This window comes from Phocoena sinus, chromosome 11, assembly GCF_008692025.1.
Source record: "Phocoena sinus isolate mPhoSin1 chromosome 11, mPhoSin1.pri, whole genome shotgun sequence".
Lineage (NCBI taxonomy): Eukaryota > Metazoa > Chordata > Mammalia > Artiodactyla > Phocoenidae > Phocoena > Phocoena sinus.
The window spans coordinates 88,203,867-88,228,476 of record NC_045773.1 but is presented as its reverse complement, the minus strand read 5'-3'; the positions used below and the strand labels follow the sequence as shown (position 1 = coordinate 88,228,476).

The 24,610-nt window shown below is 41.8% G+C and overlaps 1 protein-coding gene across 4 annotated transcripts in view; it reads right to left on the bottom strand.

Moving 5' to 3' along the window:
• The window catches only part of MBOAT1 (membrane bound O-acyltransferase domain containing 1), a 119,857-nt gene that overhangs the window by 75,426 nt on the left and 19,821 nt on the right, over positions 1 to 24,610 (bottom strand). The window contains exon 2 of one of the 4 annotated variants that reach the window (XM_032649519.1): positions 12,275 to 12,399. The exons of the other annotated variants lie outside the window; for them this stretch is intronic. The gene's annotated coding sequence lies outside the window, so the exon portion shown is untranslated. The remainder of the gene's footprint in view (positions 1 to 12,274; positions 12,400 to 24,610) is intronic. 4 annotated transcript variants of the gene reach the window in all.

Sequence of the window (24,610 nt, the reverse complement as noted above, 5' to 3'; positions counted from 1 at the left end):
GCACTTTCAAAGACATCCTTGTTATACTTTAAATCTAAACTCCTTGGAATGTCAGCAAGAAATGCTTTTAAATCTGTAATAAGCCAGTGTTTTCCAAGCTTGTAGATGAACAAATATGATTCCAGACTGATAATGTGTGCAGTGTATAACCACACAAACTTCTAGTTGATATTCTGTCTCATCGTAACGATAAGCACTTTTTTCCTGAGTGCTTACCAAGCGTCGGCCACAGTGATAAACTTTACATAAATGATGTAATTTCAGCTTCACAACTTTATGAAGTAGCTTACTCCCACTTTACACAGTAGGAGAAGGAAAAACAAAGGCTGAATTCACAAAGCTAGTGAGCGACACAGCCAGGGTTTAAAACCTGGCCTGAGTCCTCACTCATTGCATTGTACTGCTTCCCCTCAACTTCAAACATTCTCCCCAGAAATACTGTCAGGGAGAATTTAGTAGCTGCCTGGATTAATTTCCTCAGGCTGCCATATCAAAGTACCACAGACTGGGGGGCTTAAACAACAGAACTTTATTATCTCACAATTCTGGAGGCTCTGAATTCAAGACGTCGGCAGGGTTGTTTTCTTCGGAGGCCTCTCTCCTTGCCTCTTTTTTATAAGGACATCCGTCATTGGATTAGGACCTACCCAAATGACCTCATTTAACTGAGTTACCTCTTTAAAGACACTATCTCCAAATACAGTCATGTTCTGAGATACTGGGGGTTAGGACTTCAATATTTGGATTTTTCAGGAACACAGTTCAACCTCTAACACTTCGCAATGAAAATCCTCTACTCAAGGACATGGAATGAAACAGACCTCATTTTCCTTGCTCCTGCAGGTGGGAAGTTAGCAAGACCCAAACCAAACTGTGAGGGATGCTGAGTCTCAGCATAAGCTGGAGCCCCCTCCTCGCCTCGAGATACCTCTGTACAGGGAAGACTTGACAATTCAGAAGTATTTGAGGAATCCTGAAAAACATTGTCCACAAGCATGCTGTCACCCACCTCCTCTGGAGATATCATTTTGCCATTAGAATTAACTCCACTGTTAGCCAGTTAAAATATTAATAATAATAATAGCTAGTATTTAGGGTGCTTACTATATCCCAGCACTGCTCTAAGTCCTTCTGCCTGTAAGTCACAGAGAGGTTAAGAAATTTTCCCCAATATCACACACCTGGTAAGTGGCAACACTGCAATTCAGACTTGGGGATGCTGGGTCCAGAGTCCATCTGCTCAGCCACCCCAAAATGATTCCGTTGGTTCAATCTTCTCACGTACTTCCAACACCTCATTTTCCGGATAAGGAAAGTGGAGCCCAGAGATGCCCACTCACTCAGCCTGGGTCACACAGTCACTGAGAATCAGACTGGGACAAGAACGAAGGAGGCCAGCACAACTGCCCAAAATTACCCACCAGCCTTGGGTATGGGATGGAAATAAAACAGGATGCAGGGGGTCAGACAGGCCCATCTAGAAATAAGTTCTGAGTAAGGATCCCTGGACTGCCAAAGAGGGGAGGGGAAACAGGCTGCTGTAAAAAACACCACTGAACAAGCACGTGCAACGTCTGCAGGTGACTTTATAATCTTTTTTTTATTGATACAACTGACATATAACATTATATTAGTTTCAGGTGTACAACATAATGATTTGCTATTTGCATGTATTGTAAACGATCAATACAGTAATTCTAGTTAACAGCCATCAACACACACAGTTACAACTTTTTTTTCTTGTGATGAGAAATTTTAAGATCTATCTCATAGTTACTGTACAACACAGGGAACAATATTCAATATCCTGTAACAACCTATAATAGAAAAGTAATCTGAAAAAAATATATATATATGGTAGCAACTTTCAAATATACATTTCATTTTCTTAGAAAATTAATAATTGCTCATTTGAACAAATACAGAGACATGCAGGGTAAAAGCTCAGTTTCCCCATTGCCAACCTTCCACACACACTCTCCACCATTCTTCTTAGCAAACCACAGTATGTTTTTAAATACTTTTTACTATTTGCAAAAATATACCCATATACACGGTTTCTCCTTTGAATATAATCACGGTATAAAAATTACCTGCAACTCAATTTTTCACTAACAAAATATCACAGATATCTTCCCAAGTCTGCTCACATTGAGCTAGTTTATACTTTAAAAAGTAAAAAGCTGCATGATATTCCAAAATACGTGCTGGAGGAGAGGGGAACACTCCCCACTTCGTAGATTTCCATAAGGACAAAATAATTTCCGGTCCATTCCCTAGGAGGGAAAATAAAAAAGGAGAATTTCCACCTTCTGTCCACCCTGACCCTTTGCTTCCTCCTCCCCAGGGAGGGAAGAATGACTTAGCCAACTGGTGAATCGCAGAGGAGACACTGGGCATGCCTGGTTCAGCCCCCTGGGACTTCTGTCTTTGGGGGCCAGTCTGCATTTAAACAAGGACATTCTCTGCTCTGTGCTCCCTGCCCTGCTGCCCTTCTCCCATGAGTACCAGTGGTTGGGGGCATAAGTCTTTCTCATTCAAGGGTAAAGAAACAGGAAACTTTTGGTCAATCAGCTTTATCACTAATAAAGATAATATTTTGATCTCCCTCTGGCTGTCTCTTGGGTCTTATTTCCTAACTGGTTCCACATCTAGGAGAGGAAGAAAAGGGTTTTGTTGATTAGTTTCCCAAAACGCCAATATTATGTATGTGACATAATTTATGCAAGCATCCTCCAACTGCCAAGTGGTTTCCAGTTTGGGACCATTACAAATAGCACCATTAAAAAAAAAAAAAAATCCTTGTACATACATCCTTATGTACTGGCGATTTTATGTCTCTAAGATAAATCCCTAGGAGTTCGATCAAACAGAATATTTATTTAAAATTTCAATAAATATGACCAGGTTACTTTCTTTAAAGTTTAAGCAGTTTTGTAATAACTGCTGGCCCTCCCGCCAGCTACATATGAGTATGTGTCCTTTCCCCGCACCCTTGCCTGCAGCAGATGCTATGAATCCGTTTAATCTTTCCGATCAGGTAGAGAACCGGTAGTGTATTAATCTCAATTTGCATTTTCCTGACTACTGGTTGAACATCTTTTCATTTATTATTGGCCTTTGGCCAATGAATTTATCAGCCACTGGATTAACATTTTCATTAGAGTAGAAAGGGAGTGACGCAGATTAAGCACTCCGATTTAATCAATAGTACAGGGTCCCTCAGCATCTGTGGGGATTGGTTCTAAGACCCTAGCAGATGCCAAAATCTGTGGACTGTTGGCCCTCCTTATCCTCAGGTTCTATCCACGGATTCAACCGACTTCTAATCCGCAGACAAAGGAGGGCACACTGTAACGAGAGCTAGCAGAGTATAGGGATGAGAGTAGAGGCTCTGGAGCCAGACTACCGAGGCTTGAATCCCACCCTAACTTACCTCCTAGCTCTTCAACTTTAGCTAGTTATCTAATCTGTACTCCAATTCTTCTGTAAAATGAGGATGATAATATAGCTACCCTCATAGAATTAAATGAGTTAATACATGTAAAGTGATAAGTTCGGTGCCTGACCAGCATGAAATGCTCAAAGTGTGCTAAATATTATCTTTTTTCCCCATCAAGCTGTTTACCCAACACAGTAACAAGAAGAAGAGCTCAAATGTACTAATTAGAGTTGATCAATTTCTCTGCACATCCTTTAGTAAAATGCAGATAAATGATGAACGTCTGCCCCATCACTTATGGCCTACCAAATGCATAAGCTCTTATATAGTCAGCAGCTGTCCTAAATGTAAAAATGCAATTAGTCCATCTTCTCTCCCAAGTGAGATTCAACTGAGTACTTTAACGAGGCCACGTTCATTACTCTAACATTTAAAAAAAATCTCCTTATTATTTAAAAGTTCTTAGACATTACCGATCTGAAATAGTAGAATTAATCAATAAACATAAGCCAACCGGAATGGAGCATGAATCAATTACACTATGATACTATAGTGTCATCTTATAAAAAAAAGTAACTAGACACAGACACACAGACACACACGCACACACACACACACACACACACACACTGTGTTTGGTTATTTCATGTCCCTAGGGAGGCAGTACGTACAAATATCATCAGTGTTTCCCCAGTGGGTAAAATGGAGAGGTTAAGTAAGGTTTATTTAACGAAACAGAGGAAAACAGACTCCCAAGTCACCTCTTTCCCCAACAACCTATCACTGCCTCGTACACAAAAAACCTGACCTGAACAATTTCTTTCCTGGTGGACTTAAGTAAAAACTTTACCACTCCAAAGAAAGTGCCTTCCACAGATGGATCTGCTTTTCCATCACCCATAATACTACTGTGAAAGAGATATGGGAACATATGTGTATGTATAACTGATTCACTTTGTTATAAAGCAGAAACTAACACACCATTGTAAAGCAACTGTACTCCAATAAAGATAAAAAAAAAGAAAGATGCTATTGTGAGTCAGATCTTTGGGGACAAGGGAAAATGCAGAACCAGGGCTATATTTTCTTATGCAACACCCTAGGGTGTGACCAATTATCTCAGACTTATGAAATTCTCAAAAGTCTCGACACAGAATTAATTTTAATTCAGTTTTAAGTTGAAAATAAAACACATCACCTTTTAGCTTTTATAAAACAGAGCTCTTGTGGAGCCAGACGGGATGCAACACAAATGCCACAATTCCAAGAGAGGACAGACCGAAGGCCTCGTGGCCATTGTATAACCAGGGAACATCAAAATAGGAATATCTGTGATTCTGCCTGTCCCTAAGTACTAAGCTATTTCCAGTTTCAATTATGTAATCACCTTCTCTAAAATATGTTTATAATAAAAGGGAAACTCCAATTTGGACCATGAGTCAAAGGAACTGTGCATCCCTTTTTAAAAAAACAAACGAACAAACAAAAAACAACCTTAGCCTACTCAACAGGAAACAAGACAACCGTTTTCAAAGGCAGGAAACAAATGACCAACTACAGGTTAAAAAGAAAATTCAAGTAGTGGGCAAACGTTTCTTTGGTGCTTATTAATTCTCCCACCTATAGAGTCATAGGGAGGGACTGGGGGAAGGAGTTGTACTTTTAAAATTTAATTACAAAGAACCCCTAAAATCAGACTCTATTTCTTCCCCTCCCCTTCATGCCATAAATCACGACATCTCCCTAACACTCCAAAACAACTGCTCTGAGCAAATCGCCAACCATCTCCTTGTTTGCTAGAGTCAATGAACCTTACCCAGTCTGTGCCTGCCATGAGCTCTCAGCAACATCTAACACAGTGCCTTATCCTCTGCTCTTTCTTCTTGACTCCCTGACATTCCCTTGGTTGTCTTTACCTTCTGATCACTCCTTACCCCTCTCCTTTGAGAGCTGCTCCCCTGCCGCCCACCCCTGCTAAGATGGTGCCCTCTGGGCCAGCTTCGCTTCCCATGCCGAGTGATTGCCAATATATGCCAAAGGATCTCTCTTACGCCTGTGCCTCCAATTACCAGCCGATGACTTCCAGATCTTTTTCTGCAACCCAGATGTCTCTCCTACATTCCCAGGCATACACCCCCGTGCCTACTGGAATCCTCATTTGGATAAACCACAGACGCCTAAATTTCACGAGGTCCATAACAGCTCATCATCTTCCACCTCACCTAGTCCTTTTCGCCAGGTCTCTTATCTAAGGGTGGGCCCTTCAACCATCCAATTATTCAGGCCAGAAACCAGAGAACTGTACCTCTCTCTTAAATCCCATAAACGGAATCAATCTCCTCACTATATTAATTCTACCTCCTAAGTCTCTCAAATCCATTTGCTTCCCCCACTACATCTACCTTAATTCATTCATTTCACCTGGACAACTTCAACAGCCATTTAACTAATCTCCCAGCCTCTGACCATGCCCACCCTTCCCTCCCCTCCTCCTCCATCCTCCTAATTGCAGCTTGGAAGTCACCTCCTACAGGAAGTCTTCCCTTCTGCCGCTCCCCAGCACCCAAGCTTCTGCGGTCACAGCACTTCTTGCACTGTGTTGTAATGATCTCATTGCCTGGGCAATAGCTTCAAGAAGGCAGAGGTCAGGTCTATCCTTTTGATCAGTGTATCCAGAGAGCCTGCTATATATTGGGTTCTCAATATTGGAATGAATGAATGAAAGGCTCAGGAGCAAGGGAGGTTAGTCAGCACATTAGGGGGATAAGAAAAGGTAGGTAAAGGAAAGGCAGAGCAGAGAATAAGTAATAAAGGGCTCTGAAGGCCATGCTTACTCTTTATCCTGTAAGGAATACAGTTCCAGGCCTCTACCGGACATTCAGAAAACATTTACTGAAAAGCTGATGTGCAAGGATGGGCTGTTTCGGAGCCACGGGTGACTTCATCAGAAGTGGCCTTCTTTGAGACACAGGTGTCACTTTTTAAAATGATCAATGTTATTTCACGTGCATACATTTAGAGGAAATTAATAGAAACCAAACCCAACAATCTCTTTCCAATCTAATCCTCCCTCCCAACTTCAACAGTAAACATTACAGTTAACCCCATCAATCCAACCCCAGCAGCACTGCTAATAGCAGGGGATCCTTACACATTCTTGAACAGAAGGAAAACAAAAGAGGAGATAATAAATATGCCGTGGTACAAACTGCTACGAGAAACTGATTCCTAGGAACGCCTCAATTTTCCAACACTCTACCTGCAAATCAGAGGATCTGCTGCCTTGCTTTCTCAACTTTTGCTCTTAAAACCAAACAGAACGTGAAATCAGCTTTCTTGCCTTTCCAAATCTGTAGTTAGCAAATACCATTTTCTTGTTCCAAGGAAAGTAAATTCCCAGAACTACAGTGAAAAGTCCTGCAAACACATAAATGTAAAATATGTGTGTGTGTGTATACACACATATACATATATATGTATATAACACCTTGGTGTAGATCTACAGATCATCAATCGTATATTTAATAAACATTTCAGTGTGATAGGATGCACAAAAACATATGGAGAAAAAGGCCAAAAATGTAAAAATGTATGAACACGGTTTAGCTTCCTGGATGGACTCTATGAAGAAAAGGCACGTTCTCCTCCATGTCACACAAAACTGGAATTTTGTGGTCTCTGAGTAATAGAAACTGGTATTTTCTAGACCTCTGTTCCCATACAAGAGAAAAACTTCTGAAAGTTAATCCAGGATTTAAATCTTAAAATTCCATAAAATAATCATAGAGATTCAAACCGGTTTTTAAAAGACACCACAATTGAATGGAAACATTTCATCAGAAATGATTAATGACTCATTTTGGAAAATACCTGCAACAAAGTCAGAATACATTTGGCTGTTCCTAAGTAGGAGGACACAAAAGAGATTAAAAATTTTGTTTGACTTAGAAGAGACAGACCAGAAATCGGACAAATCTTTAAATCTGAGTATTACATGAAGAACTAGGCAGTGCCAGTAAACATTTAGGAATACTGGGTTGAAAGTACAGAGAAAGGAGAAAGACAAAAATGTTGGGGAAGGGAAATAAACAAGAAGGGAAAAGACAAAAAGGATATGGTTTAACTGCTGCTTCTTACAAGACTGTTCCACAACTCAGATGAGGTCCTAGAATTGGCAGGATAGCGTAAACAATTAAAACTCTAGATAAAGTCTATTTTTCGAACAGAATGTGAGGGTCTCATGGACAGAAACCTAAGTGGCTTATTACTCTTAGGTAATCCCTGGCACCTAGCACAGTACCTGGCACATGATAAGCATTTAATCTCTGTAGAATGAAGGAATGAGAAAAGGCATAAAAAAGGAAGCTAAAGAAAACCTAGGAAAGAAAGGAGAAATACTAAGACAGCTACAACAGGTGTCACTCAGTGGTGCCCACAACTGGTGGCTCCAAAGAATGACTCTAACTAGTTCCTCTCTTGGCTTTAACAGTAGGTCACAGCTACGTGAGTAAAGGCAAAATGATACCCAGGCTTTGCTGACTGGAAGACTGCTGACTTCTTTTTTCTCTAGAGTTGAAGAGCAACGGTCAATCTACCCTGATGTTCTCACACTCCACCCACCCCTTCTCAATGCCCAAGGGACCAACCAGTCCTACACATCACAGTATGCGCCAGGCCGGGGGGGCGGGGGCCGGGGAGCAGCTCTCTCTCCATCCTGAGGACCAAGCTCCACAGGCTACCTGTCCCAGTAACCTGGGGCCAGCCACTTACTGGGGCCTCTGCAGACTCAAATGAAAAACAGGACTAATAATAACCGTGTCAAGACTTCTGCAGAGATTTGCATGTTTTACAAAAAAAACAAAGGGTTTGAAGGAACCTTGGAAATGATAGCACAGTAACTCAACAAATCTGTGATGGCACTAATTGCAATGCTTGTGGTGCCCTCCAGATCCAAGGCGGTCCAAGAAAGGTGTGTGTGTGTGTGTGTGTGTGTGTGTGTGTGTGTGTGTGTACGCATATACACAATGTACGTGGATGTCAGTGGACCACCTCTTCCAGGTGGTAACGACATACTTGTTCTTAGATAAAAACTGAGCCTCATAATACGGTTCATGCTGTTTAGTATGCTCGAAAGAGGAAAATTAAAACATCTGAGGGAGAAATGGGGAAAAAAAAGTATCACGTGTCCAGGTGCCCAGGCCACCAATCCATAGAAGGGTGTGTAGCACGGCCACACCGGTCACCTCCAGGCGGCCCCTCCTGGTGTCACGCACAGCACCAGGTGCCCCGCTGTGTGCAACACTGGGGGGTCAAGAGTACTTGAAGACAGTTCCACTCATGGGATCCACACTGAATAAAAATAATACCAAGTAGCCAATTATGGAGAGGAATTTTCAAAGCAAAAATTTAGTTACTATTTTTAAATTCCTTCGATTTCTATTTTCATGTCTGACATGACGGGGACACACCAGAAGAGGGACAGTGACATCCACGAGAGGCAAATTAATCTACCCTGGATATATCACTTAATAAGACAGTCAAGAAAAAGAGTTCACAGCAAAGCTGCTGCTTGGTAAGTTCAGAATGCAGAATGAAGATGGCTGCGGGCAAGGAGGGGAAACAGAGAGGTAACCAAAAACCATTCCCTCCCCTAAAATCTGGTCCCCTTTAAGAGCCCACCAAAATATGTCTTTTAGCTAATAAAAATAATATAGCCAGAAAGGTCCTAGGAGAGAAATTATCTGTAGCACAGACACTGCTTTCTCTTAAATGGAGAATTTTAAGCCTAGGTTCTTAAGAGAAATTTGTATTTTTCTCTTCAAGAGAAATTCAAGAAAAAAATATTACATGTTGAAAAAGATATATATAATTGCAACACATATCAAGTAGCCCAAGAGAGCATCACAACTGTTGCTGGCAAAGGACTATTTGGAGCGTGATTATGAGGGCACGCGCGTTTTTGGCTTTGTTTGTTTCAGGATTAATACCGTGTAGTGTTGTGGTTAAAAGCTAATTTTTTTTTAAGCTGAAGCTTTAAGCAGTCCCAAAGTAAGATGCAGAAGGGATACTGGCATTTACCATCAGTTTTTACTCCATTTCAAAGACGATAAAGACGTCTAGCCTCATAATTATTAACCATAAAGATGGATAGAACTGGACAGTTTACAAAGCTATCTCATACACAGTAGAAACCCTGAAACTTTTTTTTTAACAGTCTAGCCTACCATCAAGAATTACCGGCCCATAGTCACTACCCGGATGAAAACACTAATAAAGACCCTAACTGTTGGTGTTTCGGCAATTAAAAACAGGCTGGTGTTTAGTCACCTTTCGCCAGTGAGCTGGCCTTTGACCTTCAGGAAGTTACATTCTCTCCTGCTTCATGAACTTATGCCGCAAACAGAAGGGTTCAGGCCTGCCCTGGGGACGCTATAATAACAAGTATGCCTATAAAAAATCCACCAAGGTACGCCGATATGGACAATACAGTGAAGCACAACACCGGATTTCTTATGAAACTTGGCAAATGTTTCTGACACATCATCCTAAAACGTCTGCCTTCTCTAAAACTTTATGTTCTCACTTTTGTTTTTTCCCCCAAAGCTCAGCCTGTCTGCCGCCACCTCTACCACCTTGCTTCCCTCCTTCCCTTTACTCTGATGCCAGCTTCTCTAAGTCCCTGGTGGCAGGATGAATGACGATGGGGCAGGTTAGCTGGCATCAGGTGTCACTCACAAGACTCACATCCCACAGTCGTCTAAAAGGTTCTACAGGTGCACATGAGCATCAAAGCTACTCCCTGTCCGTGTGGGGTGAAAAGACCTTTGGGTTTTATATGTAACCCATTCATCCTCTAAAGTATGTAATTTAATTTTTTTCAGTAGTGTAAACGTAAAAAAAAAAAATAATTACTCACCTCAGAAGCCTACTAAGCCAAGGTGCGACTTCCTGTCTCCTACTGTGGTTTTCCTATGTGTCTTACATTTAAATCTGACCATTCCACAGTATAAGGCAGAAGTTACTGCCTCCTGCTACTGGCTTCCAATGATGTAAATTCTACGGGGAAAGAGGAAGAGGCAGAGGAAGAAGGGCACCTGCACATAATGACCAAGAAAGCCCCTACAATGTGTACGTACTGTACACACAGCCATGACTTGTTTATTCAATGAATGGACTCCTAACACCACCCCACACGACACCATTTTTCTTTAGAGCAAAAGCTAAGCTTGCCATGGCTAACTACTTCTATGAAGATTCCACTGTTGCAATACTTAGCAAGTAGCTAATGCTACAGAAACAGGACAGTGTTAGAGAAGGATCATAGGACTCTGGGAAATATTTAGTTGTTCTAAATGTGATGGCCCTTCCAAGGACACTTGGAATCACAGTAAGGATCTCGATTCCCTGATCTTGGACCAGACACAGACTGGCTCTGAGATAGGCTCATCGTGGGCTGCAGTCAACGACTATTATACACTGAACATCAGACAACTCATCTAACCCCCGAGGTCCTAAGCTTTCCAAGTGGAAAAATCAGGAGATCATACTAATGATCCATAAGATCCTTTCTAACTCAAAAAATTCTTATAAATGTTTTCAGTGCTTTGGCTGGGATGAAGTGACTTAGCCTGTGGGAGCAGGCTGGCTGCCATCTGTCAGGCAATGATGAACTGATCCACTTCACGTAAAGTCACTGGTGTCTACACCGACAGCATGGGAAATAAATCCATTACACTGACACCAATAGAATGGTTAGAGCACAGTCATCCCACCGAACGGCCACTCTCAGAAAACAAAACCTACAGTGGGTTCCTCGTTGGTATCAGGGACTTGCTAAGAGTTGGATTTTAAAAAAGAAAAAGCCAGTAGCTTCTCTCAAAGAATCAGAGAGAGGCAAGCATCGAATCTCTCCCTCCCTTCGGCGGCCACTGCAATTGCCTTATGCCAGCCTGTTGCACCCATCACATCCTATCTAGTCCCCTAAGTATCTGTGTACATGCTATCTCCACTACTAGGCTGTTTCTTCCTTGAAGAGTGGATCCTGTGGATCCTTACCCGGATGATCTTTGCACTGCCCAGAAAGTAGACACTTCTCGGCTCTTTTTGACAAACCTCTGATGTAGTTCAATACCCTCCGACCTGTTTTAATTTCCCCCTCATTCCTTTTTCCAACCACTTCCAATCCCCCTCGCTCTTACTACTGGCCATTTTCATATGTTCCCGATTCTCCTGCCCATCTTTCCCCACGCTGGCCCTGACATTTTCCATCCTTTGCCCACCCCTGCCATCTCCCCAGGGCCTCCCAGTGTGAATTCTCAGGCCTCACGGGCAACTCACTAACCCCTTTCTTGTTCCAATAACCACCCTGCACCCCACATTCTGCCCCTCACAGAATCAGCTGCTCTGATATTTTGCTAACTAAACTCAATAGTCATCTGCATTTGGTGACTCTGCCCACGAAATTCCGCTTTTGAGTTATACTCTAACATTATTTAAATTTCTGGCCTTTAAATAAGACACCAACTCTCCCTTCTACCACCCAACAAATACCAATTATTTTTTAATACCAATTATTTGTTAATTTTCATTTTTTAACTTCAAAACATACAGTATCCATGGACAAGTGAATTTAATGAAAACTTCTATTTAATAAATGGCATCTCTTATGCAAACTTGTGAAATGTTTTCCAATTGGAGGTATAGAATTTTAAGTTCATTAGAACTTAAAATCTAAGAATGAAAGAAAGTGAAATGACCAGAACCCAGTTTGATGTGGCCCAAACTGAGTTTAAGGAGACTATAATTAAAATAGAAATAGTAGCAAATGATTACCTTGAACTTAATCAGTTCTAGGCAGTGCTAACAGCAGGCTAAAAATAGAAACCAGATAATTTAATCTTGTCTACTTCACAGCTGCCAGAGGACTTGCCCGTTGAGGGCATTTCCCATCTTGGTGGCTGCAACAGAGAGGGATGAATTAGGAATGACCTCTGGCCACTGCTGTAGTGATTCCCCTCCCTAAGCACCCACCCAACCCCACTAAGACAAGAGTGATCAGAGCCACTCAAAAGGGTAGGACCATCTCAGGTGGAGGAGGAAGCACAACATCCCGGACCTGAGTCACTTCTTCTTTTTTAAAATTTCTTTTCTTTCACCTCCTCATTATCAGTTTCCCTCTGTCCTCCTCTTCCTGTTCCCACTTCATTCTGTTTTCAACTGCCGGCCTTTCCTCTCCATTATGTTTTCTTCTCTCTTAAACTCTAAAGTAGATGAAAAGTAGTCACTTAAATTTATTCAACTAAAAAACTAATCCCAGGGCTTCCCTGGTGGCGCAGTGGCTGGGAGTCCGCCTGCCGATGCAGGGGACGCGGGTTCGTGCCCCGGTCCAGGAAGATCCCACATGCTGCGGAGCGCCTGGGCCCGTGAGCCATGGCCGCTGAGCCTGCGCGTCCGGAGCTTGTGCTCCGCAACGGGAGAGGCCCGCATACCGCTAAAAAAAAAAAAAAAAAAAAAAAAAAAGAACAAGTTGACATACAGAGCTCTCCAGACACTGAAAATCCACCCACCTTATCTCCCACTCCACTTCGGAGAGCTGAGCTATAGCTACAGCCAAAGAGAACTCTCCGTCCTCTTCTCCCCTTTGTTACTCTCTCACTCAAGGTGACTGGAAGGCCATCTTGTCCTCCAGGCTGGAATGTAACTAAAATAAACTGTAATCTAATCCATGGTACTATGATCTAGATAATGTGTTTACAGAAAGGGGAGGTCTGCAAGGATTTCATTAAAAAACAAAAAAAGACAAAAGAGTTGACTACGTGAGCACCCTCTAGGTAAACTGGTACAAAAACCAGCTGACTCAGGTACAGCCATACTGGGTCCATCTGGCCAGCCTGACTCAATCACCCGTGACCATGATGCCCACACCCAGCTGACTCCATTTATTTCTGATCCGACTTTGAATTTGCAGAGAAAGTCTCCTATATGGGAGATAGAATGACTACCCAACATCAGTATTTCCATCCGGCTTACCAGCTGTATTAGTCACAGTGAATGGATAAGATGGCATTCTGTTTGGTTGGAGTCTATCACTGAGTCCCATCAAGTGTAAGTTCACCAACAAAAATCAAGATTCTAGACTAAATAGCAAAGCTAACAACAGGACCTGAACAGTTGTTACTACTGTTGACAGGGCCCTGCGCCAAAGGCTTGCCACTCAGCTCCAAAATCTCTGACATCGCTTCTCCTTAAATCTTAGGAATCCATAGCCAGTAATTCACAGCAAGACAGAAGGGAAGAGGCAGGGACCTAGCATCAGGGTTACCCAGGAGGGGAGCATGCTGGGGACCATCTAGGGGCTAGTGTTAACAGGGAAGTCCAGCCTGGCTGCCAAAGCCAGCTCTGTTGATCACAGCATCCCTGGTCACTGTGCAGATGGGGTAGGTGGTGGCACAGGGGGAGGACGGGACTCTGTCTACAGTGATGCCATTCACAACAGGTAGACAGAGAAGAGCTGGGACAATGCAGGTAGACTACACTAGACTGGAAGCCCACACCGGCAGACAGGCACACAAGGGACGGGCAGTTACCCTGGAGAGCAGGACTCTAGTCACTGAGCCAAGGCTGAGGGTTGGGCCTCAATCACTGGTTGGATAACTAGCCCCTGTGTGACTATAAGACTCGCCAAAGTTTGTGGTAAGCAATTCGTCTATACTTACCCAAACCATCCTCCACCAAATGAACTGCTTAGAACAACCCAGCCATGTCTCTCCCAGGCTTAAAGCCCTTCAGATACAGCCCAGCGTCTGCCATCATCTAACCCCCAACTCCCTACCTAACTCCATTCTTTTGGAAACCATCTCCTCATTCCCACCCTCCAACCCCCATCTCTGGACACACATATGCACACAGAGCTAGGTATCTGCCTCTACATTACCTCTGTACTACCGTATGTATCAAATATTTTAATTGGCACACATAATTGCAATGTTTTTGTGTGTGTGTGTGTGTATTCTAGCTACGTTTGAATTCTCTGTAGGCAAGGAACAAGTTTTACTCATCTCCGTAAGCCTACCATCTAGGAGAGTGCCCACCACGGGATAAGCAAAATTAATTTTATTCTCTATAGTCTCAGCACTTTCCATATTTTTTTCATTCCATCCTCTTAAGAAAGCTGTGAGGCAGGTATTCTCATATCCATTCAACAAATGAAAAGACTTAAAACTCAGGGAGGACAGATGGCCAGTAGGCACATGAAAAGATGCTCAACAACGCTAATTATCAGAGAAATGCAAATCAAAACTACAATGACGTATCACCACATGCCAGTCAGAATGGCCATCATCAAACAATCTACAAACAAAAAATGCTGGAGAGGGTGTGGAAAAAGAGAACCTTCAGGCACTGTTGGTGGGAATATAAATTGGTATAACCACTATGGAGAACAGTATGGAGGTTCCTTAAAAAAGTAAAAATAGTTTCAGCTGCATCGCTCAAATATATGCATTGGGCATATATCTGGAGAAAAACATGGTTAGGAAGGATACATGAACCCCAATGTTCATTGCAGTGCTGTTTACAGTAGCCAAGACATGGAAGCACCCTAAATGTCCAACGACAGATGAATGGATAAAGAAGATGTGGTACAGGGGAGACCTTCAAGATGGCAGAGGAGTAAGACGAAGATCATCTTCCTCCCCACAAGTACATCAGAAATACATCTACATGTGGAACAACTCTGACAGAACACCTACTGAACGCTGGCAGAAGACCTCAGACCTCCCCAAAGGCAAGAAACTCCCCACATACCTGGGTAGGGCAAAAGAAAAAGACAAAACAGAGACAAAAGAATAGGGATGGGGCCAGCACCTCGGGGAGACAGCTGTGAAGGAGGAAAAGTTCCCACACACTAGGAAGCCCCTTCGTGGGCAGAGACGGGGGGTGGCGGAGGGGGGAAGCTTCGGAGCCACTGAGGAGAGCGCAACCACAGGGGCATGGAGGGCAAAGCGGAAAGATTCCCGCACAGAGGATCAGGGCAGACCGGCACTCACCAGCCCGAGAGGCTTGTCTGCTCACCCGCCGGGGCGGGCGGGGCTGGGAGCTGAGACTGGGGCATCGGTCAGAGCGCCGGGAGAGGACTGGGGTTGGCGGCGTGAACACAGCCTGCAGGGGGTTAGTGCACCACGGCTAGCCGGGAGGGAGTCTGGGAAAAGTCTGCAACTGCCTGAGAGGCAAGAGACCATTGTTTATAGTTGCGCGAGGAGAGGGGATTCAGAGCACTGCCTAAATGAGCTCCAGAGACGGGCGCGAGCTGCGGCTATCAGCGCGGACCCTAGAGACGGGCATGAAACACTAAGGCAGCTGCTGCCGCCACCAAGAAGCCTGTGTGCGAGCACAGGTCACTGTCCACACCTCCCCTCCCGGAAGCCTGTGCAGCCCGCCACTGCCAGAGTCCCGTGACCCAGTGACAACTTCACCGGGAGAACACACGGCAATCCTCAGGCTGATGCAACTTCACGCTGGCCTCTGCTGCCCCCGAATTCCATACCCTCCGTCCCCGCGGCATGAGTGAGCCAGAGCCCCCTAATCAACTGCTACTTTAACCCCGTTCTGTCTGAGTGAAGAACAGACGCCCTCAGGTGACCTACACGCAGAGGCGGGTCCAAATCCAAAGCTGAACCCCGGGAGCTGTGCGTACAAAGAAGAGAAAGCGAAATCTCTCCCAGCAGCCTCAGGAGCAGCAGATTAAATCTCCACAATCAACTTGATGTACCCTGCATCTGTGGAATACATGAACAGATAACGAATCATCCCAAATTGAGGAACCGTGTGGATGAAAGGCTCTTGGTGCTGCAGCCAGGAGTCAGTGCTGTGCCTCTGAGGTGGGAGAGCCAACTTCAGGACACTGGTCCACAAGAGACCTCCCAGCTCCACATAATATCAAACGGTGAAAATCTCCCAGAGATCTCCATCTCAACACCAGCACCCAGCTTCACTCAACGACCAGCAAGCTACAGTGCTGGACACCCTATGCCAAACAACTAGCAAGACAGGAACACAACCCCACCCATTAGCAGAGAGGCTGCCTAAAATCATAAGTCCACAGACACCCCAAAACACACCACCAGACGTGGACCTGCCCACCAGAAAGACAAGATCCAGCCTCATCCACCAGAACACAGGCACTAGTCCCCTCCACCAGGAAGCCTACACAACCCACTGAACCAACTTTAGCCACTGGGGACAGACACCAAAAACAACGGGAACTACGAACCTGCAGCCTGCAAAAAGGAGACCTCAAACACAGTAAGATAAGCAAAATGAGAAGACAGAAAAACACAGCAGATGAAGGAGCAAGATAAAACCCCACCAGACCTAACGAATGCAGAGGAAATAGGCAGTCTGCCTGAAAAAGAATTCAGAATAATGACAGTAAAGATGATCCAAAATCCTGGAAATAGAATAGACAAAATGCAAGGAACATTTAACAAGGACCTAGAAGAACTAAAGATGAAACAAACAATGATGAACAACACAATAAATGAAATTAAAAATACTCTAGATGGGATCAATAGCATAATAACTGAGGCAGAAGAACGGATAAGTGACCTGGAAGATAAAATAGTGGAAATAACTACTGCAGAGCAGAATAAAGAAAAAAGAATGAAAAGAACTGAGGACAGTCTCAGAGACCTCTGGGACAACATTAAATGCACCAACATTCGAATTATAGGGGTCCCAGAAGAAGACAAGAAAACAAAAGGGACTGAGAAAATATTTGAAGAGATTATACTTGAAAACATCTTTAATATGGGAAAGGACATAGTCAACCAAGTCCAGGAAGTGCAGAGAGTCCTATATATGATAAATCCAAGGAGAAACACGCCAAGACACATATTAATCAAACTATCAAAAATTAAATACAAAGAAAAAATATTAAAAGCAGCAAGGGAGAAACAACAGATAACATACAAGGGAATCCCCATTAGGTTAACAGCTTATCTTTTAGCAGAAACTCTGCAAGCCAGAAGGGAGTGGCAAGACATATTTAAAGTGATGAAAGGGAAAAACGTACAACCAAGATTACTCTACCCAGCAAGGATCTCATTCAGATTCAATGGAGAAATTAAAACCTTTACAGACAAGCAAAAGCTAAGAGAATTCAGCACCACCAAACCAGCTTTACAGCAATTACTAAAGGAACTTCTCTAGGCAGGAAACACAAGAGAAGGAAAAGACCTACAAAAACAAACCCAAAACAATTAAGAAAATGGTAATAGGAACATACATATTGATAACACCCTTAAATGTAAATGGATTAAATGCTACAACCAAAAGACATGGATTGGATGAGTGGATACAAAAACAAGACCCGTATATATGCTGTCTACAAGAGACCCACTTCAGACCTAGAGACACATACAGACCGAAAGTGAGGGGATGGAAAAAGATATTCCATGCAACTGGAAATCAAAAGAAAGCTGGAGTAGCAATTCTCATATCAGACAAAATAGACTTTAAAATAAAAACTATTACAAGAGAAAAAGAAGGACACTACATACTGATCACGGGATCAATCCACGAAAAGGATATAACAATTGTAAATATTTATGCACCCAACATAGGAGCACCTCAATAGATAAGGCAAATGCTAACAGCCAAAAAGGGGAAATCGACAGTAACACACTCATAGAAGGGGACTTTTAATACCTCACTTTCCCCAATGGACAGACCATCCAAAATGAAAATAAATAAGGAAACACGAGCTTTAAATGATATATTAAACAAGATGGACTTTATTGATATTTATAGGACATTCCATCCAAAAACAGCAGAACACACTTTCTTCTCAAGTGCTCATGGAACATTTTCCAGGATAGATCATATCTTGGGTCACAAATCAAGCCTTGGTAAATTTAAGAAAGTTGAAATCGTATCAAGTATCTTTTCCGACTACAACACTATGAGACTAGATATCAATTACAGGAAAAAATCTGTAAAAAATACAAACACATGGAGGCTAAACAATACACTACTTAATAACCAAGAGGTCACTGAAGAAATCAAAGAGGAAATCAAAAAATACCTAGAAACAAATGACAATGAAAACACGACGACCCAAAACCTATGGGATGCAGCAAAAGCAGTTCTAAGAAGGAAGTTTATAGCAATACAATTCTACCTCAAGAAGCAAGAAATATCTCAAATAAACAACCTAACCTTACACCTAAAGCAATTAGTGAAAGAAGAACGAAAAACCCCAAAGTTAGCAGAAGGAAAGAAATCATAAAGATCAGATCAGAAATAAATGAAAAAGAAATGAAGGAAACGATAGCAAAGATCAATAAAACTAAAAGCTGGTTCTTTGAGAATATAAACAAAATTGATAAACCATTAGCCAGCCTCATTAAGAAAAAAAGGGATGAATCATATCAATAGAATTAGAAATGAAAAAAGGGAAGTAACAACTGACACTGCAGAAATACAAAGGATCATGAAAGATTACTACGAGCAACTCTATGCCAATAAAATGGACAACCTGGAAGAAATGGACAAATTCTGAGAAAAGCACAACCTTCCAAGACTGAACCAGGAAGAAGTAGAAAATATAAACAGACCAATCACAAGCACTGAAATTGAAACTGTGATTAAAAATCTTCCAACAAACAAAAGCCCAGGACCACATGGCTTCACAGACCAAGTCTATCAAACATTTAGAGAAGAGCTAACAGCTATCCTTCTCAAACTCTTCCAAAATATAGCAGAGGGAGGAACACTCCCAAACTCATTCTACGAGGCCACCATCACTCTGATACCAAAACCAAACAAAGAGGTCACAAAAACGAAAACTACAGGCCAATATCACTGATGAACATAGATGGAAAAATCCTCAACAAAATACTAGCAAACAGAATCCAACAGCACATTAAAGGATCATCACCATGATCAAGTGGGGTTTATTCCAGGAATGCAAGGATTCTTCAGTATACAGAATCAATCAATGTAATAAACCAAATTAACAAATTGAAGGAAAAAAACCATATGACCATCTCAATAGATGCGGAAAAAGTTTTCGACAAAATTCAACAGCCATTTATGATAAAAACCCTCCAGAAAGTAGGCATAGAGGGAACTTACCTCAACATAATAAAGGCCATATATGAGAAACCCACAGCCAACATCATTCTCAGTGGTGAAAAACTGAAAACATTTCCTCTAAGATCAGGAACAAGACAACATTGTTCACTCGCACCACTACTATTCAACACAGTGTTGGAAGTTCTAGCCACAGCAATCAGAGAAGAAAAAGAAATAAAAGGAATACAAATCGGAAAAGAAGAAGTAAAGCTGTCACTGTTTGCAGTGGATAGACTGGGAGTTTGGGATTGACATGTATACAGTGCTATATTTAAAATAGATAACCAACAAGGACCTACTATGTAACACTGAGAACTCTGCTCAATATTCTGTAATAACCTAAATGGGAAAAGAATTTGAAAAAGAATAGATACATGTATAACTGAATCACTTTGCTGTATACCTGAAACTAACAGAACATTGTTAATCAACTATACTCCAACATAAAATAAAACATTTTTTTTAAAAATGCAGGGAGGGTTAGCCAATTGCCCTCACAGGGAGTTAATACCAGTTCTGACTCCCTGCCTTTAACTACTATTGTACATCAATAAATGATTGGGAGGAAGGAAATGTGGGGAAGAGGGCTAGAGTTTGCTGGAAGCTTCCATACAGTGCTTATCTGTACCTGACTCATCTCACTTAGCATAATGCCCTCAAGGTTCATCGACGTTGTCACAAATGGCAAGACTTCCTTTTTTGGTGGGGGGGGGCAGGGAGGGCTGGATAATATTCTATTGTACATATACAAACCACACTTTCTTTATCCATTCATCTGTCATTGGACACAGGTTGTTTCCATGTCTTGGCTATTGTGAATAATGCTGCAGTGAAAATGGGGATCCAGATATCTCTTCGAGATAGTGATCTCATTTCCTCTGTAAACATACCCAGAAGTGGGATTGCTCAATCATACAGTGATTCTATTTTTAGTTTTGGGAGGAACCTCCACATCGTTTTTCATAGTGGCTATACCAACAAGTGTTCCATCTTCAGTGACGCTTCTAGCATACCTATTCCTACTGCCCTCATTCTCCAGGTCCAACCACTTACAAATCCACGTGTCCTGAGTTTCACCACCCTTCCTACAGCCTAGGGTAAGGGAATGAGAAACAGAAAGAGAGGCAATAGTGTGACCCTGTGTAGAATAGATAAGCACTTGCTCTTTGAAGCAAGTTTGCCAGGCAAGTTCTTCCCTGGCTGGCTGCCGGGCCTGAATCTGGAGGGTCAATGAGGCCAGACTGAAATGCCATCACTTTGAACCAGAGCCCTGGCAGAACCTTTGAAGAAGTAGCAGAGATCAGAATATTCCATCAAAGGCACACCTTGGACAATGTAAAGGCTTTTTAACTCTATCTGAGTCTGGGACTTAAGAAAACCACATGAGAAATAGAACATCTACTTCTGAAAGTAAATAAACTAACCAGAAATTCAGAAGAAAAAACATAGAACCTTGAGTTATTCCCAATGACTAATTTCTAGTTAATTAAACAAGTTCTACACTCTGACATGTGGAAAGCAAAGCATAAGCCACTCAGTTTTAAGCAAAACCTGCAGCCTGTAAATATGGTTATAAACTATTTACCAAGTTGGTTGGAAACATTTATTTCAAACCTAAACATCTTTGGGATAAAAATACCTTCCTATGTTTTTCCGCTAAAACATCTTGGACCGTCACAACTTGTTCATTCAGATACGAATATAACGTCCTTCTGAGACATAAAATAGGATTCCCAAGCTTCCTGGAATGTTTAAACACCGACCAACAGCAACTCTGTGTGCAATGACCATGTAATACAGAGGTCTAGCCTTCTCACCATGGCCACATTTTATTAATTCTGAAGATATGAACAAAATAGTAAGCATGCCATATAGGAAAGAACATCAATTTTGGTGTCAGACAACCAGTTCTGCCACTAGCTAGCTAGGGTGTCCTTGGACAAGTGATCTAATCTTAATGAGCCTAGATCTGCTTGTCTTTAAAATGAGAAAGGGAAAAAAAATAATTGTTAGGATAATTCTGAAAATTCCATAACAAAATATAGGGATCACATCTCGTACAAGCACCTAAATGGCTCTTCCACAGTTTATGGGGAGTGTTCTCCGGGCAAATGTCTACTATGGTTCCATAGAGCTCACTTTCTTCTTCCCACTTCCCCTACAAAAATAGTTCCAAATTCTTATTTTACAAATTTAAAACAATTTACAACTCCAGAAGAGGTTCAGCAATCTCTACCTTCGGCAAGAAGGAAGAAAAGAGTGTCTCGGCACTAAGAGTTAGACTCCTGGATTAATTAATGTGAAAGAATAAGCAGAAAAAGAAGAATTTCCATAAGTCAGGTCAAGAAAGGAAGAAACTTAACAGCGCACTGGTTTTCTACCTAAGTTTAAAAGTGAAATGGGAACACTATACAGGCATACCTCGTCTGATTGCACTTCACTTTTCTGTGCTTTGCAGATAATGTTTTTTACGAATTGAAGGTCTGTGGCAACCTTGTGTAGTCAGATAATGGTTAGCATTTTTTAGCAATAAGGTATTCTTTAATTAAGGTGGGCGCATTGGTTTTTTTAGACATAACGTTATTGCACATTTAACAGACTATAGCATAGTGTAAATATAACTTTTACATGCACCGGGAAACCAGAAAAAATTGCTATATTGAGATACTCGCTTTCTTGCAGTGGTCTGGAACTGAACCCCCAAGATACCTGAGGTCTGCCTGTGTGAGGCGTAAGAGGCAACCCTGTGAACCTGGAAGAGCACCTAGAGAAAAGGACTCCATGGTGCTCAGAAATGCCTTGGAATCTTTGTGGGAACAAGACACGGCAGGCTAAGAACAGTAAACAACCAAACACATATCCACACCTACAAACGCCAGCCCAGCCTTAGAAATAGCAAGGTGTCTGATCACCATGGAAGACTTGACATCCCTAAGTGAGCAAAAATTCAGAACAAGCCCCCAGAGAAGTAAAGGCTCAGACAAACCTTCAGACAATATGCAAAGTAGTTATGCTCCAGAAAGGCATGCTTCCTCTTAAATGACTCCTAGCATCCCAGGCAGATCCTGAAGTGTAGACTGAGTCTGCTTTTTTTCCTTCCAGTTTTATTGAGATATTATTAACATACAGCACTGAAGAAGTTTCAGGTGTACCACATAATGGTATGACTTACGTACATCATGAACAACTATCACAGTAGGTTTAGTGAATATCCATCATCTCTTATAGATACAAAATGAAAGAAACAAAGATTTTCCTTGTGATGAGCAATCTTAGGATTTACTCACTTAACAGCTTTCACATATAACGTACAGCAGTGTTCATTCTGTTTATCATGTGGTACATTGCATCCCTAGTACTTATCTGTCTCACAGCTGGAAGTTTGTACCCTTTGACCACCTTCATCCAGTTCCGCCTCTTTCCACCCCCTGCTTCTGGTAACAACAATTCTGATCTCTTTCTCTATGAGATCGTTTGCTTGCTTTTGAAGTGTAATTGACCTATCACACTATGCTAGCTCCATTTACACCATAATAATTCGATGTTTCTATACATTTCAAAATGATCACCACAAAGAGTCTAGTTACATCACCATACAGTGATATTACATAGCTATTGACTATATTCCCCATTCTGTAAATTTTAAACCTGTAACTCATTTTTGGTTACTGTAACTTTTTTTTTTAAACATCTTTATTGGAGTATAATTGCTTTACAATGGTGTGTTAGTTTCTGATTTATAACAAAGTGAATCAGCTATACGTACACATATATTCCCATATCCCCTCCCTCTTGCATCTCCCTCCCACCCTCCCTATCCCACCCCTCTAGGTGGTCACAAAGCACCGAGCTGATCTCCCTGTGCTATGCGGCTGCTTCCCACTAGCTATCTATTTTACATTTGGTAGTGCATGTATGTCCATGCTACTCTCTCACTTCGTCCCAGCTTACCCTTCCCACTCCACGTGTCCTCAAGTCCATTCTCTACGCCTGCGTCTTTATTCCTGTCCTGCCCCTAGGTTCTTCAGAACCTTTTTTTTATTTTTTTTTAGATTCCATATATATGTGCTAGAACTGGAAGTTTGTATTTCTTAATCTCCCTCACCTATTTCTTTTCTCCCTCCACTACCCTCCCCTCTGGCAACCACTTGTTTGTTCTCTGTATCTATAACTCTGTTCTGTTTTGCTATGTTTGGTCATTTGTTTTGTTTTTCAGATTCCACATATAAGTGAAATCACACAGTATTTATCTTTCTCTGTCTGACTTATTTCACTTAGCATAATACCCTCTAGGTATACCCATGTTGTCACAAATGGCAAGATTACATTATTTTCATGGCTGAGTAATATTCCATTGTGTATATATACCATATCTTCTTTATCCATTCATCTATTGATAGGCACTTAGGTCACTTCCATATCTTGGCTATTGTAAATAATGTTGCAGTGAACATAAGGGTGCATATATCTTTTCTAATTAGTGTTTTTGTTTTCTCTGAGTAAATAGCCAGGAGAGGAATTGCTGGATTATATAATTCTATTTTTAATTTTTTGAGGAATCTCCATACTGTTTTCCATGATGACTGCACCAGTTTATATTCCCACCAACAGTGCAGAAGGGCTCTCTTTTCTCTACATCCTTGTCAATACTTGTTAATTGTTGTCTTTCTGAAATAGCCATTCTGACAGGGGTGAGGTTGTATCTCACTGTGGTTTTGATTTGCATTTCCCTGGTGATTAGTGATGTTGAACATCCTTTCATGTACCTGTTGGCCATCTGTATGTCTTCTTTGGGAAACTGTCTATGCAGATTGTCTGCCCCCCCCCATTTTTGGGACCCAAACAGGGATGTGAACAGCTGCTTATTTTTTAATCAGGTTGTTTGGTTTTTTGACATTGAGTTTTCTGAGTTCTTTGTATATTTTGGTTACTAACCCCTTATCAGATATACTGCTTGTAAATGTCATCCCCAATTCATTAGGTGACCTTTTTGTGTGGTTGATAGTTTTCTTCAATGTGAAAAAGCTTTTTTTT